The sequence below is a fragment of the Cnephaeus nilssonii genome (genome assembly GCF_951640355.1).
Source record: "Cnephaeus nilssonii genome assembly, chromosome: 1".
In the NCBI taxonomy this organism is placed as follows: domain Eukaryota; kingdom Metazoa; phylum Chordata; class Mammalia; order Chiroptera; family Vespertilionidae; genus Cnephaeus; species Cnephaeus nilssonii.
Window position 1 is genome coordinate 97630040 of NC_137072.1, and position 16145 is coordinate 97646184.

The following is a 16145-nucleotide window of genomic DNA, read 5'->3' on the forward strand; positions in this document are numbered from 1 at the left end:
TTATTAACCTTGCTCATTCTGCTTCTCAAAAAAGCCAAACACAGTTGATCCCAGAGATAAGATGCTACTAGCTCCATGTTAATAGAAAAAATTAATCAATGGTTTGTGAGAAGTTGTAAATGTTCATAGATGAATAAAGTTATATTTGTCTATAAGCTTTCTCTTAAATATGAGATGAATATACCTACAATATTATTTTCTTCCTTAAAACAAACTATTTACAAAAAATAACATTAGAAGTGTCATATCATTACATATTTAACATAATCTTTTCAAGCCTTTCTAATTCCCTAAATGAGGGTAGATCATTTGTTAGTATTACTTTCTTAAAGAATGCACTTTTGCAAGCTACTGTAAACATATTTCCACATTACTGTTTATGGCTGTGTTGACAGGAGCAACAGAGACAAATGATAATATCTATTAAGTGCCTGCTGTATGCCAGGAACACTATACTTATTTCTCACCCAGCTGTCTAAGATGGGCATTTCTATTATCTTATAGATGATGACTATGAGCTTGAGATAATTTACTTGCCTTAACCAAGGTCATGAAATTAGTATGTAGTAAGTTTCCGATCTGCCTGGCTTAAAAGTCTATCTTCTTTCCATTTATATGCCTATGATTGCTGAATATTAGTTTTTGAAAGGGGGCAAGATGTGTCATTAAGAACTTGGTCTTGACTGATGGGTTGCCCATGAGATGTACTGAATAATGTGTTGAGATGTATATCAGCATCATAGCTTGGTAAATCTTAAATTTTATAGATCTCTGCAAAATGAAAATAAATAACAATTATTTTAAAAATGTTTGGCCTTTCAAGTTCTAAATTCTTTACTGTATTGCCTTAAATAGGTATATTTTTTAAAAGTTTCAATAGCCATCATAACATATGGGTTCATGAGTATACACTCAAGTATTTCATGATTTCTTAATCTCATTTTACTATGGTCCGTGATATTATGTTTAATGTATGTTATTTTCAAACATATCACTCTTACTTATGATATATATGTTATTAAATTTGGTATTTTATAATATATATATAAATACAAGTATAACTGAAGTTTGTTTTTGTTGCTTAAGATAAGTTAATGATATGTGCTATTCCTATTCAAATATGTAGAGTCAGTAACAGCATCAAAAGCATTTGTTGCATATGTATTACACCTACAGAACTAGCTTGAGGATTATGTTTCTTTTCTTACCAAGATTATAATAAAGCAGCAGAGAAGATATATGCACAAAAATTCAGTGTTAAGAAATGATGAGGCAATTCTATGATAATTTTGAAAGGGGAGGCCTAGAGCTTCCCCTGTAAGAATTTAGAAGAATAGTGGTCAGTGAGGGATGATGTGCTCATAATAGCTACTGTTCAGAAAGTAAATTATTAGAAGTCAGAGCCTTAAGACTGTAATGCATGTCAGACATGAGAAATAAGTGTAAGAAAATAAAGAACTGGATAGGAATTCTAATATTCATATTTCAGTGAAGTTGCCAGATGTTTTAGCGGGACCTATGGTAAGTTCTCAAGTCAAAATAACATATTAGAGGACTCCATGTCTCAGGACAGGATTGTCACAGGGTCCACTCACAATTATGATGGGGGAAGAGAGTGTCAAGACACGGGAAAATGAATAGCCAGGGTTCGCTTTCTGCTCTCGTTGTATACAAACAGCCTTACCTCTTCTTATTCCTCAGGGTTAACTACTTTACCAAAATAGTGGGTCCTAACCATGAGCAGTCCAAAGTGACCTGAAAACAGCCATAATTTTGGTATCATGCTATCGTTGCTGCATTCTTTGGCGAGAGTGTTTCAACTTTGTGGACTAGGAGCTCTAATTCTTTAGATCCCAGAGTTATAGGGACCGGATATGAAATGTCTCCCAGCTGGCCATTGGGAGAGGTGGTAAATTGATCCACTCCTGCTTCCTCCTCTTTGTTTTTTACATTAAGCACACATTGCTCCATATAGAGGTCTTTGATTTAATGGATAGACGACATTGGGAAGGATGTCAGCTCACGATTTCAGATTATTTTGTCCCCAGTTGGCACATCAGTTGTGCCTTTAGAAACCCATTCCAATAGTCTCTGTGCCCAGAAGCTGCTGATTGATATGCTATGTGATATCACAAATGGATCCCAGGGTTCACTGTAAAGGGACCTAATGCCTGATGCTCAGTGTGGAATTCTGTGCTTGTGGATTAAGTACTGTGTAAGCACACAGGTAGTGGTATTGAATGAGGCTCTGTGTACAGGAAAGTTTAATCCTTTCAGGTACAGATAGCTCTCCATATGAGGCTGAATTGCTTTAATGCTATTACCATCTCACCCTTCCTCCATGATGCCCATGACATCCTATATAATAAAAGCCTACTATGCAAATTGCTCCTCGGGTGGTGGTTCAGGAGTTTGACCAGGAGTTTGACTGCTCACTATGATGTGTGCTGACCACCAGGGGGCAGCGCTAACCATGGTGAGCATTGGTGACATAGTGCTAGCAGCAGGCAGCAGTGGAGGCACTGCTGGCCCCGATGGGCCCTGATGGGAGCGGGAACTTGGCAGGATGATGGAGCAGGTGAGTGGGTGGCGCAAGTTCAAGGCGTGTGTGAGCGGGGGCCTGATCGCCCCGCCGATCGCCCCACAGACGGCGACCAGCAGTGGCGGCAGGGACCAGGGTTGCCACCTGGCTCCCAGACACTCATGGAGCCAGGCAGCGGGCCCAGCCCTGACCGATGGCCCCACAGGCGGGATGGTAGAGCAGGTGAGGGGGCGGCACCAGGCCAAGGCAGGGTGCCAGGTGGGGCTGCAAGGCTGGGGCGTGAGCTGGGGCCCAATCTCCACAGGCCACCCCGAGGGACTCCACCCGTGCATGAATTCATGCACTGGGCCTCTAGTTTGTTTAAATTTCAATACAGAGGACCTTTTTTTCTCTAGATGTGTCGTGCTCTAACAATCATCTTTAAAACTCCTTGTGGATCAAGATGCTTTGGTCAATCCTCTGGCCTTACTTGTCTTAATGGTCATTGCAGCCTCTTGCTGTTTGTTATTTAATCACATGGATTTGGCTGTTATTTCTTACGTATGGGTTAGAGAAGGGGATAGGGATTTCATTATCCAGGGACATGAATAAGCCAAGATCTGTGACCTACTGTCAGCCATGGTCTACAGAGACGATTCAGTATGACCTTGTTAGTGATGCTAAGAAGTGGTGCTTCTCTCACCAGTTCATTTACAATGATTCAGGTAAAGGGCATGTTCTAATCTGACATATTGTATCTAATAGAGCATCCTGATTTCCTCAGACTCTTTAAACCTTCTAGATATATTTCAGTTATTTATTGCTGTACAATAAAATATTCCTAAAGTACCTTAAAATATCAGCATTTATTATTTTAAATAGCTCTGAGGTTCAGGTATTTGAGAGGATTAAGCCAAATGGTTTTGGATTCTAGTCTCTCAGAAGATTGCAGTCAAAAAGTCAGCCAGGCCTTTGCTAGTTTGACTCAGTGGCTAGAGTGTCAGCCTGCAGACTGAAGGGCCCTGAGTTTGATTCTGGTCAAGGACACGTACCTTGGTTACAGGTTCCAAACCTGTCCCTGGTTGGGGTGAGTACAGGTGGCAACCAATCAATGCGTCTCTCACATTGATCTTTCTCTCTGTCTCCCCCTCTCCCTTCCACTCTCTCTGAAAATCAATGGAAAAATATCCTCAGGTGAGAATTAAGAAAAACAAAACAAAACAAAACGTAAGATAGCCAGAATTGAGTAATCTGAAAGCTGAACTGTGACCGGAGGATCCATCCACCTCCAAAGTAGCTCACTTACATTCTGGAAAAGTCTTGTTCCAGTTGTGGTAAGGTTAGTGTCTCACCACATGAGGCTCTCCACAGGTTGCTTGTGTGTCCTCATGATATGGTAGCTGGCTTTCACCAAAATGAATGATCCAAGAGAATGTGTTGCAGAAGACACAGTATATGGATTCACATGCCATTACTTATGCCATATTTTATTGGTCACATACGTTCTTAAAGAATGAACTTTTGCAAGCTACTGTGAACACATTTCTACATTACTGTTTATGGCTGCATTGACGGCAGTAATAGAGACAATCTAGACAAACCGGTTGGTCATAAAGAACAACTCTGATACCATGTGAGATGGGACTACTCAAGGTCATAAATAACAACAGGAGGGGGTTATTAGGGCCCATCCTGAAGGCTGGCTACCACATGCTACTTTCTGGGCCCCAACATTAACATCTCTTCCACATAAAAATAAATTCCTTCCTTTAAGTACCTCAAAAGTTTCAACCATTATGGTATCAGTACAAAGTCTAGAATTGTATCATCTAAATCATGTCCAGATATGGTAAATTTCCTGCAGTTTTATTCTTTAGAGTCCTGGTACTCAAAATTTGTGCACAGGGGGGGAGGGGTAGGGGGGGGGAATCTGGGGGGCCGCTCAGCGAAGCCTGAACCCTCTTCCAATTCGGAACCCCTCGGGCCTAAACCAGCAGTCAGACATCCCTCTCACAATCCTGGATTGCTGACTCTTAACTGGGCCTTCCTGCCTGATTGCCTCTAACCACTCTGCCTGCCTACCTGATTGCCCCTAACCACCTCTGCCTCAGCCCCCACCATCCTGGCTTCATCTGGAAGGATGTCTGGAATGACGTCCAGAAGGTATTTCAGCTGTCCAGTCTAATTAGCATATTATGCTTTTATTATTATAGATATAGCTCCTCAAATACAGTTCCTCTCAATCTGAAGACTTTGAACTATCCTACAATGATGTATTACAAATTTGAGCAGAGGCCTAGTGTTTTTAAAATTTTTAACCAACATTTTCTGTCATTGAACCAAAGATGTTTTTGTTTATACAAAACTCATAAAAACTGTTTTAAATATATTGTTTAAAGTATAAAGTAGGTATAAGAATATACTCAATGAGACGTAAGAAATGACTTCAAATGCTGTATTTAATGTGTGTTACAGTACAAATGAGGATTTCCTAAGGATCATATAATAGTACCAATAATTTACTTATTAAAATGACTTTAAATTAACATATTGGCAGAGCAAAAGAAAAGGTAAATAACAATAATAGGCAGCGTGATAGTTGTTCAAATAGCAAAAACTCAACATCTTCGGTAGATGATTGTCCAATTTCTAATGATTCAAAGGTTAATTAAAGCAAGAACATTTTATATTAACAAGGAGGGTTATAACATACATGTATTGAATAGCTATAATTAAGTTAGGTAAGGAAGAATCATTTCTTAAGCATCTCTCATAGCTGTCAAGGTGGGCCTTGCCCATCATACAGACTTTTACCTTTGGCCTCTTTACTTTCAGTGCAGATACCAATCCCTGCATTGATCTTCATGCCGTGCTGCATGGATCAGCATTAAACAAGCATTCCAGAGTAATAATCATCTATTTTGATGCACCCTGTGATACCTGATCAATAGGGTGTTAATTTGTAACGTGTCACAGGTTCTCCTGCAAGCAGGTACTGAGATGGATGTGTGCATGCAGGAAATTCATTAGTGAGTGCTCTTGTGATAAACATTTGGGGGAAAACAAAAGAAAAAAAATTGAGCAGAAAAAGAAACTGGGCAGAAGTACACCCAAAACAACACTTCTACTCACCTGTGAGAACCTCTGATGCTAGGGAAGCCCTTCAGACCTGGACCAATTTTCATAAAGAAGGCTGAGACTTTATACCTGTGTTGAGCTGTCACTGAACTCAGTCTGACTGGGGGAGGAGGCATACACAAAGGGGAGGTGACTCTTTAGCAAAAATAATTCCTGAAGAAGTTCTAAACACCCAAATGACAACCTTCTGAGCAGGCAGTTACCAACCTGAGTAAACCTGTAGCTATCTCTCCTTCACCACTTGGAGCAGTGTTAAATCTGTCAATGGGCATCATTGGAAGAACACTGAAGGAAGAAGTTTGTCTTCCTGGTTCCAGTCAGCTTTTCTCTCTTGCTCCTGTGGGGCATGACTGCCCCTTTATGGCTAGATTCCTACTAGCTCTCACCCTCAGGTGAATGTTAGTGGCACTCCAGCAGGAGTGAAGCTTTCTTGTGAGTTTCAGCATTATGCCATAAGTAGCTTCCCTGTAGGTCTTGGTGGCACATCAGTGAGAACTTTCTCAATGAGTCTTCGCAGCCCCCAGAGAGTTCTTCATCAAGACTTATCAATGCTCCATTTGGTTTGTCAGTTTCCTGATTTTCAGCCCTGGACTGTGGTTCCTTCTTCATCAGACAGTGGACTAAAGACTCATGCTTTTCAAAGATGTCTGTGTCTCAGACTTGGTGGGCAAGCCTCTTCCAAGTTTGTTCCTCTCTTGGAGACCTCAGTCTTAGTGGCTGATCCCTATATCTGCCATTATTATTATTTTTCTTTAGCATGCTCTTTTACCCTTTTTAATTAGTAGTTATTAGTTAATAGTTATTTTTATTTATTTTTTACGTTAAAAATTGGGGCCCGGTGCATGAAATTAGTGCACATTAAAAGGGAATTAATTAGAGGAAATATTTTAATATTGCTATTTGCCCTTTCTCTATAATAGAAGCGTCAGAGATGAAAGAAAATTAGTAAAATATATATGAAAATCTCCCTTCTGTTAGAGTCTAGGGTGCACTGTGGGATCCAGAGTCAAGTCCCTACCCACCCACGTGTGCCTCGAAATTGCGCCAGACCGAGACCTGTCTGGCCCCACCCTCATCAAGTCCCACCACTTGATGTGGGGGGCATAGGTGGGGGTTGCAGCCTCAGGTCCTCCATCAAGCCCCACTGGGTGGGGGGTGTGGTCTTAGGTCCCCCAGCCCGGCCAGGCACCACGCAGCCTCAGGTCCCTGCTAATCGGTCCTTATGACATCACGGCATGATGGCCATTTGCATATTAGCCTTTTATTATTATGATTTTTGATAAGATGATGATTAATATCTACCATGCTATTTTCTATCTAGCTATATTCTCTTATCCACATACTTCTGACTTACATCAACTTATACTCTATCTACAGCTTGTCCCATGGTATGTCCCACTCATCTCAATAGTCCTGCCAACCCACATAAAATTACGTCTACTCATCTGCAGTCCAAATATTAATTATTCAGCTGCACATACATGTTTTTACTATGTACTAAGACATACTATTTAAAAATCACCAAGAAAAAAAATAGTCTAAGATCTCTGAAATTTCTTCCCAGCTGAAAATGTTATAATGCAATCATCATAATACTAATAAGGGAAGTTTGCTGTTCAGTGAAGATGTCATTGAATTTGTTCCAGTTGTGTTTTTGTCTTAACAATATACTGAAAAACGATTTTTAAGTAAGGATGATTGGCAGGTTGGGAAAAATTACACCATTTATAATAATAAAAGGTTCCTAATAATTTTATAGATGATGAAAATGTTCACTCAATCATAATAAATTAAGTTTAGATTGTTTGCTAAAAGAAATTTTATGCAATTGAGTTAATTGTCACTTTTATTACAGGAAAATTTTGGTAGTGCTTTACAATATGATTTTCATAATAATATTTCACTTAAATTTTGTGGAGCGAGGGTAATGAGGCATTTCCAGGGCAAGAACATCTTCATGTTTTTCTTAACCTTTACCTTTGTCTTGTAAATCCATGTCTATTGAATATTTGATTTACAGAAAACAGCCAAAACTCTTTGGTACCTTCACTATGAATGGGGATTAAGCAACTTCCTATTTGCTATTTTATATGATAATCTCTTAATGTTTTAGGTACAAATATTTTCACCCTTCTCCCTGTATATTGTTTGACTTTTGACCAACTAATATCTTATTTTATGAATCAAGTGTTTCTTTTTATCATTTGCACTGTGTCTTGCTAAACAAATTCTTCCTTACTTGACAATCATGACATTGCCTTATAATACCTTCTAAATTTTGCTACTGTTATGAATCGTAATGTAAATATCTGTGTTTTCCGATGGTCTTAGGCGACCCTGCTAGCAGTTGAGAGAATCGCGACCCACAGGTTGAGAACCGCTAGCAGGGTCACCTAAGACCATCAGAAAACACAGATATTTACATTACGATTCATAACAGTAGCAAAATTACAGTTATGAAGTAGCAACAAAAATAATTTTATGGTTGGGGGTCACCACAACATGAGGAACTGTATTAAAGGGTCGCGGCATTAGAAATGTTGAGAACCACTGTTCTAAATGTTTTATAGATTTTAATTTTATATTTAAGACTTCAATCCACCTGAAATTGATTTTTAAGTGGTATTATGTAAGGTTTCAATTTCCTTTTTTTCTGCATTGTTACCCAACAATGGAGAATCATTTATTGAATATTTAGTTTTTTTACCTCATAACCTGCAATGTCCTCTTTCACAATTCAAGTTCCCATATTTAGCAGGGCTAGAGAATGGCTTTGCAATATTCATCTTGTTCTTTCGTCTATTTGTCTATCCTGAGGGAAAAAAACAACAACAAAACATGCAATCTCCATTACTAAGTCTTTATGATGAGTTTTAATAGCCAGAAGGAAAGTCTAGCCATCATGTTCTTCTTTACAAATGTGTCAAGCATTCTTGACTTTGCATTTCTATAAAAATTTAGATTCAGTTTTTTTTGTGTGTGTGTGTGTTTGTTTAAATCTGTTATGCTTCTGTCTGGTATTGGAATTACTCTAAAGACAGTTTTCTCAGAACAGTTTGCTGGGGATGACTAGCAGACCCTGAGTGATGGATGAATGATTACAGGATTGCTGTGAAAGAGAGGGCTAAGGGACTGCCTGGCTAGAGAAACCAGATAGCCTCTATCACCTGCTTCCTTAGGCTTTTATTGTAACAGCAGTTTGAGATAAAGTTTATCTTTTAGATACATTCAGTAAGGTAAGTCGTTTTGGGAGGACACATGTGTTTGCAGTGTCCTTTAAGCAAAGACACCCAAAGATTAAGCATAAGGATTCCGGTAAATACCCACAGGTCTGCATGTGCACAGGCTAGTTTGGAAAGGTCAAGGAATAATTAGGAGTGCTACCTTCGGCACTCCTCTAAGTCAGAATTCCATTAAACAGGGCAGGCTGCATTCAGCACTTTCCTTTTCAGAATGTCCTCCTTACAAACTTTCCAATCAAGGCTCCCATGCTTCCCAACACCATTTGAAACATTTGTGAAACTTTGAAATGATAAAGCTATTAAAATATATATTGAGAATATTATGAACCCTACTGCTACACCAATTAAATTAGAATCTCTAAGGATAGAGCCTGTACATAGATACATCTTTTAAAGTTTATTTTCTATTAGGGTGAGAAAAACTTGCTCTAAAATCTGGAGTCTCTAGCAGACTCAGGTCATTTGTATATTAACTCTGAAGAGAAACCTGAAGTCTATACCCTCTCTCACTTGCCACTTATTTTATCCATCAGAGGGAGGCTGCTTTCTTGTCACTTTGAGTGAATATACATGTGGGAATTATGAGTGGAAATGCAGGTGAGCTGATATAGTGGTAAGACATAGCTTCAGTTATCATGGAGTAGTGTACCTAATTACTGAGAAGATGAAAATTCAGCAGAATCTGTGCTTCATAAAGTAGAATAATTATTACTATGCTATATGCTGTCCCAGGCAACAAAATAGGTTTTTAAGAATGATTAAAATTTATAGGCATGTTTCCAATGTATTAGTCACTATTTGGTCATTCCTTATTTATTAAGTTTCTTAATTTGATTATACTCATAATTTTACTGCCAAAATATATCATATTCATAATGTTTGGGGCTGAACAACATTTTAGCAGCAAATTTCTCTTGGTCTTCCACCATTTATTTTTAATATTATTTTTTGATATGTTTTTATTGATTTTAGAGAGAAAGGAAGGGAGAGGGGGGAAGAGAGAGAAAAACAACAACACACAAACAAAACATCTCCTCATTGAAGATTGAGTCCACAATCCTGGCATGTGCCCTGACCAGGAATCAAACCGGCAACCGTTTGGTACATGGCAGGACACGCAATGAACTGAGTTACACTGGGCAGGGTGTCTTCAACCCCTTATTTATTTATTTATTTATTTATTTATTTATTTATTTATTTATAAATCTTTATTGTTCAGATTATTACAGATGTTCCTCTTTTTCCCTTCCAGCCGGTTCCCACCATACTCCAGACCTTCTCCTCCCCACCCACCCCCCTCTGACTTCGTCCATAGGAGTAAGCTCTTTGTCCAGTCTCTTCCCACACCCCCCACAACCACTTCCTCCCGAGAATTGTCAGTCTGCTCTCTTTCCATGCCCCTGATTCTATTACATTCACCAGTTTGTTCTGTTCATCAGGTTTTTTATTCACTTGATTTTTAGGTTCACTTGTTGATAGATATGTATTTGTTGTCACTTTGTTGTTCATAATATTTTTATCTTTACCTTTTGTTTCTTCTTCTTCTTCTTGGAGAATATCCTTTAGCATTTCATATAATACTGGTTTGGTGGTGATGAACTCCTTTAGCTTTTTCTTGGCTGTGAAGCTCTTTATCTGACCTTCAATTCTAAATGATAACTTTGCTGGGTAGAGTAATCTTGGTTGTAGGTTCTTGCTATTCATTACTTTGCATATTTCTTGCCACTCCCTGCTGGCCTGCATAGTTTCTGTTGAGAAATCAGCTGACAGTCATATGGGTTCTCCATGTAGGTAACTAACTGTTTTTCTCTTGCTGCTTTTAATATTCTCTCTTTGTCTTTGCCCTTGGCATTTTAATTATGATGTGTCTTGGTGTGGTCCTCTTTGGATTGTTCTTGTTTGGGGTTCTCTGCACTTTCTGGCCTTGTAAGTCTATTTCTTTCACCGGGTAGGGGAAGTTTTCTGTCATTATTTCTTCAAAGAGGTTTTCAATATCTTGCTCTCTCTCTTCTTCTGGCACCCCCATAATTCTTAGGTTGGTACACTTGAAGTTGTCCCAGAGGCTCCTTATACTATCTTCATATTTTTGGATTCTTTTTTCTTTTTTATTTTCCAGTTGGGTGTTTTTTGCTTCTTTGTATTTCAAATCTTTGACTTGATTCTTGGGATCCACTAGTCTGCTGTTGAATCTCTGTATATTATTCTTTATTTCAGTGAGTGTATGCTTAATTTCTGATTGGTCTTTTTCCATATCCTTGAAGGTCTCACTAAATTTCTTGGAGGTTTTTAGAAGATTCTTTTTAAAATATGTATATATTTTATTGATTTTAGAGAGGAAGGGAGAGGGAGAGAGAGATAGAAACATCAATGATGAGAGAGAATCACTGATCGGCTGCCCCTGCATGCCCCCTACTGGGGATCAAGCCCACAACCCAAGCATGTGCCCTTGGCCAAAAATCAAATCTGGGACCCTTCAGTCCACAGGCGGACACTCTATCCATTGAGCCAAACCAGCTAGGGCTAGAAGATTCTTGAGTAACCTTATAACCGTGTTTTTGAACTCTATAGCCAGTATTTTGCTTTCATCCATTTCTTTCATTTGTGACTTGTTTCTTTGTCTCTGCATTTTGGCTGCTTCCCTGTGTTTGTTTCCATGTACTGGGTAGCTGCTAAGTCTCCTTGAGTTGATAGAGTGGCCTTGTGTGGTAGGTGTCCTATAGGGCCCAGTGGCTCAGCCTCCCCAGTCACCAGAGGTGGATACTCTTGGTGCACCCTTTTGTGGGCTGTGTGCACAGTCTTATTGTAGTTAACCCTTGATTGCTGTTGGTATCTCTGGGAGGAATTGACCTCCAGGCCAATTGGCTGTGATGACCAGCTGTGCCTACACTGGAAGATCTGTTGCACAGGAGACACCCTTATGGGGCAGGATTTGCTTCACTGGGGTTTTGATGCTCACTGAGTCTACTCCTTGAGTGTGTCTCTTAAGGATTCGAAGAGTTGTAATCTAATATGGTCTCACTCTGACCACTGGGTACACTGGCTCTTGGCTCTCCAAAGAGGTGCAAGGTCAGCCACTGTCTGGGGCCACCCAGCAGGAGCTAAAGAATCATCTGCAGATTCCTCCTTTTTGTATGGGATTTGGAAGTTCCCAGACAAGATACAGTTGTGAAGCAACACAGGTTGCTGCTGTAGGGCCTTGGTCCTTCTTTTGGAGGCTCTAGGTCTCTCTGACCCAGCTGCAGTTTGACAGGTTTTAGGCGGAGAAAGGACAGGCCATTCATATGCAAAAGCCACTGCGCACAGCTTGGGTGGGGTTGTAAATTGGGTGGGGTGGGGGCTCTGGAATCACCAGGGTGGAGCAAACAGCAATGGCTGCCAGTCAGCCCTCCAATGGAGAGGTCCCCAGGTCTCTGCATCCCACGCCTCTGTGCAGGAACTATGATCACTGTGAGCACCTCTGAGAGAAAGCCGCCCTCGCGTTCCTGTCCTGATGCCAGACAGTCCAGTTTCTCCCTGTATGTGTCTGGGTCCCCTGGAGTTCAGAGCAAGTGGGAACTTTTATCTCCCTTCAGATTAAAAGAGCAGCACATCCAGGTGCCAGCACTTTCTGTGCCTCTGCACCTCTTACCAGTCTCAATGGGCTTTCTTCACCCGTTTAGTTGTGGAACTTCCAGTCAGCCAGCTTTCCTGCAGTTCTAAGTGGTAGTTATTCTGCCTTTTAGTTGTAACTTTGATGTAGTTGTGAGAGGCAGCAAGTATAGGTGTTTACCTATGCCGCCATCTTGGTTCTTCTTTTTATGCTCAGTCAAAGATGTACATGGATATTGTGTGTAACTATTAATGCAGTATTACTTTCATGTTTGTGTTTAACATGTGTTTTGGAACAATCACTTTTTTATCTGTTGATAGCAGTGTTGAGAATATGATTTTGTAATATATTTGTATGTTCATTGAGGACCCAACTGTATCTGCTTTTGTTGCTGTGCATGCCACTTGTCTGTGTGTGTGAATTGCAAACATCAGTTACTTATCACAATTTTCCTTTTACTGAATAAGGTCCTGTATCTGGACTGCAATAAACATATATATAATAAGCTAGAAATAGATATTTAAAATACATAAACTCTAAAAATACAACTTTAAGTAAAATAATGATTGAGTTATCAATTTTTTTATTTGCAATATTTTAAACATTTTGTTAAAAGAATACAGCAATATTGCATTAGAAGTACCCTCCAAGGAGTCTAGGATGCTCTATCGCCTGAAGTTTTATATTAAAGCTAAAGTGTCCAAAGAATCAAAGAGAACATTCAGCCCCTCAAAAATAATCCAGGAAAAAAAATCACCTTTCAATTAAGCACTTAGTCTCATTCAAAATTAAATTCCCTGCATCTACAAAAGTGATTAAAACATTTTTTTAAAAAAAATGAATGTTTGCTGCAAGAATGAGAAAATGAATGAATCGATGGATGAATTAATTAATCAGTAGGATGTGGGTGAATGACTGAAATTCAGGATAGCATTTAGGACTGGAGACAAATACATGTCACACATATGTAGATAGATAAATTCCTGTTTACATGCAGGATGAGGTCACCGTGAGAGAGCGGGAAAAGTACAAACTTACAAAAAAGAAGAGACTAGAAACAATTCATCTCTCTGAGGCAAACTATATTTAGAAGTTGATAAAAGGAGTAGAACAAAAAAAATTGGACTCAGAAGGACACATAGGCAGAGCAGGAGGGAAACCAGGAGTCAATAGTATCACAGAATTCAAGGGAATTTAGTGTTTGAAGAAAGTGGGGCTCGGTTTTTTGAATGCTTCAGAGAGAACACATTAGATGAGGAGAAACAGGACTATTGTTCTTCATAATAGGGAGGTCAGTGGGGATATATCCTGAACGCCTTCAGTGGAGTGCTGTGGCAAAAGTTCAGTAAAGAAATGAAATTCAGAAAGTTGAAATGGATTTTAGTAAACTGAGATTTTGAGTGAAAAGCAACAGAAAATAGGCCAGTAACTGAAGGCAGATATAGACAGATGATAAATAGACATATATATGCCTCTCTGTCTATATATATGAAATATAACATATAAATTAGGACCAATGATCTCTTAGTTTCACAATAATTACACATTTTAAGTCAAATAACTTGGAACAAGAAGTTAATTTTATTTAATCAATATTCACTACTAAATGACATTAAATTCATCTACTTTGTTATAAAAAAGACACTGAGAAGTGAATTAGTAGTGCAAAATGCCAGCCATGGATATAGACATACATGGAAAAGACAAAAAAAAAATCACATATATAAGTTAAAAGATATGCTGAAGTTTCCATGTATTATCTTGTATGACAACCTATTTAAAGGCACTGGAAGCAACATGGTAATTAATGAATTAAGGTGACTAACTCAAAAATGCTTTTCCTCTAAATGTGCTTCTGTATCTTATCATAACAACCATGCATAATTCTATGTTAATGTAATTATCACACAATTATCTGCTTAATGCCTGACGTCTACAGGCATTAAAGATTACGAGAATTCATACACCAGAAACCATATTTTTTCATGATAAACAATGTAGTCTCAGGAGTTCTAGTGTCTGTGTTCAAATTGTACTCTTCCTGGCGTGGCTGTGTCAGCCTGTTGAAATAAGTTATTTAACTTATGTAGCTGTCAATTTGCTTTCCTCTACAGTGTAAAGTTTGCAAGCTGTATCATGACAAGTATGTGTCAAGCTTTTAACTGGCTGTTAGTATTATTCCCAGGATCATGACTGTGTTTAGCGTATAGTGGGAACTAAAATTACTGTCCTTAATCGACAGGTAACTGAATGAAGGAAGGAAAGATTGACATCTGATCTGAAACTCCTACCAAGGAATCGCTCAGGCATCAGACACCAAAAGTGAGGCAGTGTTTCCTGAAGGGCCATGTCCGTGTGTCCATGTTCCTGGAAGCAGCACTGAAAGTTGTTGCTTGTGGCCTGAAATTGGGATTCTGAGCTGGGAAAAGATTCCAGGAATATAATGTTGCTTCATCTGCTCTTTGATACCTAGTTCAGGACCAAGAGGCATGTGTACTCAGGATAATGGCAACAAATATGAAATCTTGATCAAAGCAAGAGACAGAGTAGAGCTTATTGGCTAGAAGAGAGGCTAGGGCTTGACCTGGAGATCAGGTAATGAGCAGGTGGTTTGTGTAAGTGGCTTTGGTACTGGTTTAGAAAATGGCTGCGGTCCTGGGATGTAAAGGCATACATGCCCTTGAGAGAAACTGCACACAATTTAGCCACCAAAATTGCAAGTGCTTATTTATCATTTTGACAGATTATGTGCTCTTTTAAAGGAAAGTATATAGTGTCACTTGGTATCTGTATTCTACCTATGACTGATCGTAAGTAAAAAAAAAATAGAATATCTGTTTCAAAATATATTCAAGTTCTAAAAAACAGTGTTAATTTTTGTACAATGTAATCTCCTTGTTATCTGTGTAAAAATATGTATGAGTTCAGTGATTTATAATAAAATTTACCTCCAATAAGTTTAACATCTAAGTCTGTGGGGAGTAACAGAACAAACGCCATAATTCTCCAATGGTTACAAACTGTTATAGAATGCTGGGACTGTCTTGAGAGTTTTGGTCTTCTGACAACCAATTAAGATTGGATTTTAGGAATAAATCGTGTCAAAGAAGTGAGTTCAGAAAAAGAGGTCTTGACAAATAGAAAGATGATTAATGTCAGGGAGTAGGGAGGAGGACATACATTAAACAATAGATACAAATGGTGGTTAAGAAACTTTAATAACAAGCCTACTTTTATTACTTACAGGATACATTTGAGAGATTCATCTGAGGAGATAAAACTGGTGAATTTCCCTTTGGGCTTGTCCTTGAACAACAAAAAAAGAGTGAATTTCCATTTCCACAAGAGACACAACATCTTGTATTTCCCCATTTTCATATCATAGTAAATTATTTTATCTTAGCTGCATAATATCCTTGCGATTGTCATTAGTTCTTTTTTAAAAAGTGCCTATTCACACATGTGTAAGTTGAGTCTAAATATTGGGAGTCAGTTTGCACATTTAAACTGTCAACGTGCTTCCAGAAATTAATAAAGAAATTGCATCCTCTCTGAAGTTGTGAGAAAAACACACACATTACCTTCCTGATACTATTGGATAATTCCCAGATATATGGACACAAAATATTCCTAAGTAGATAACAGCATTCAGGGA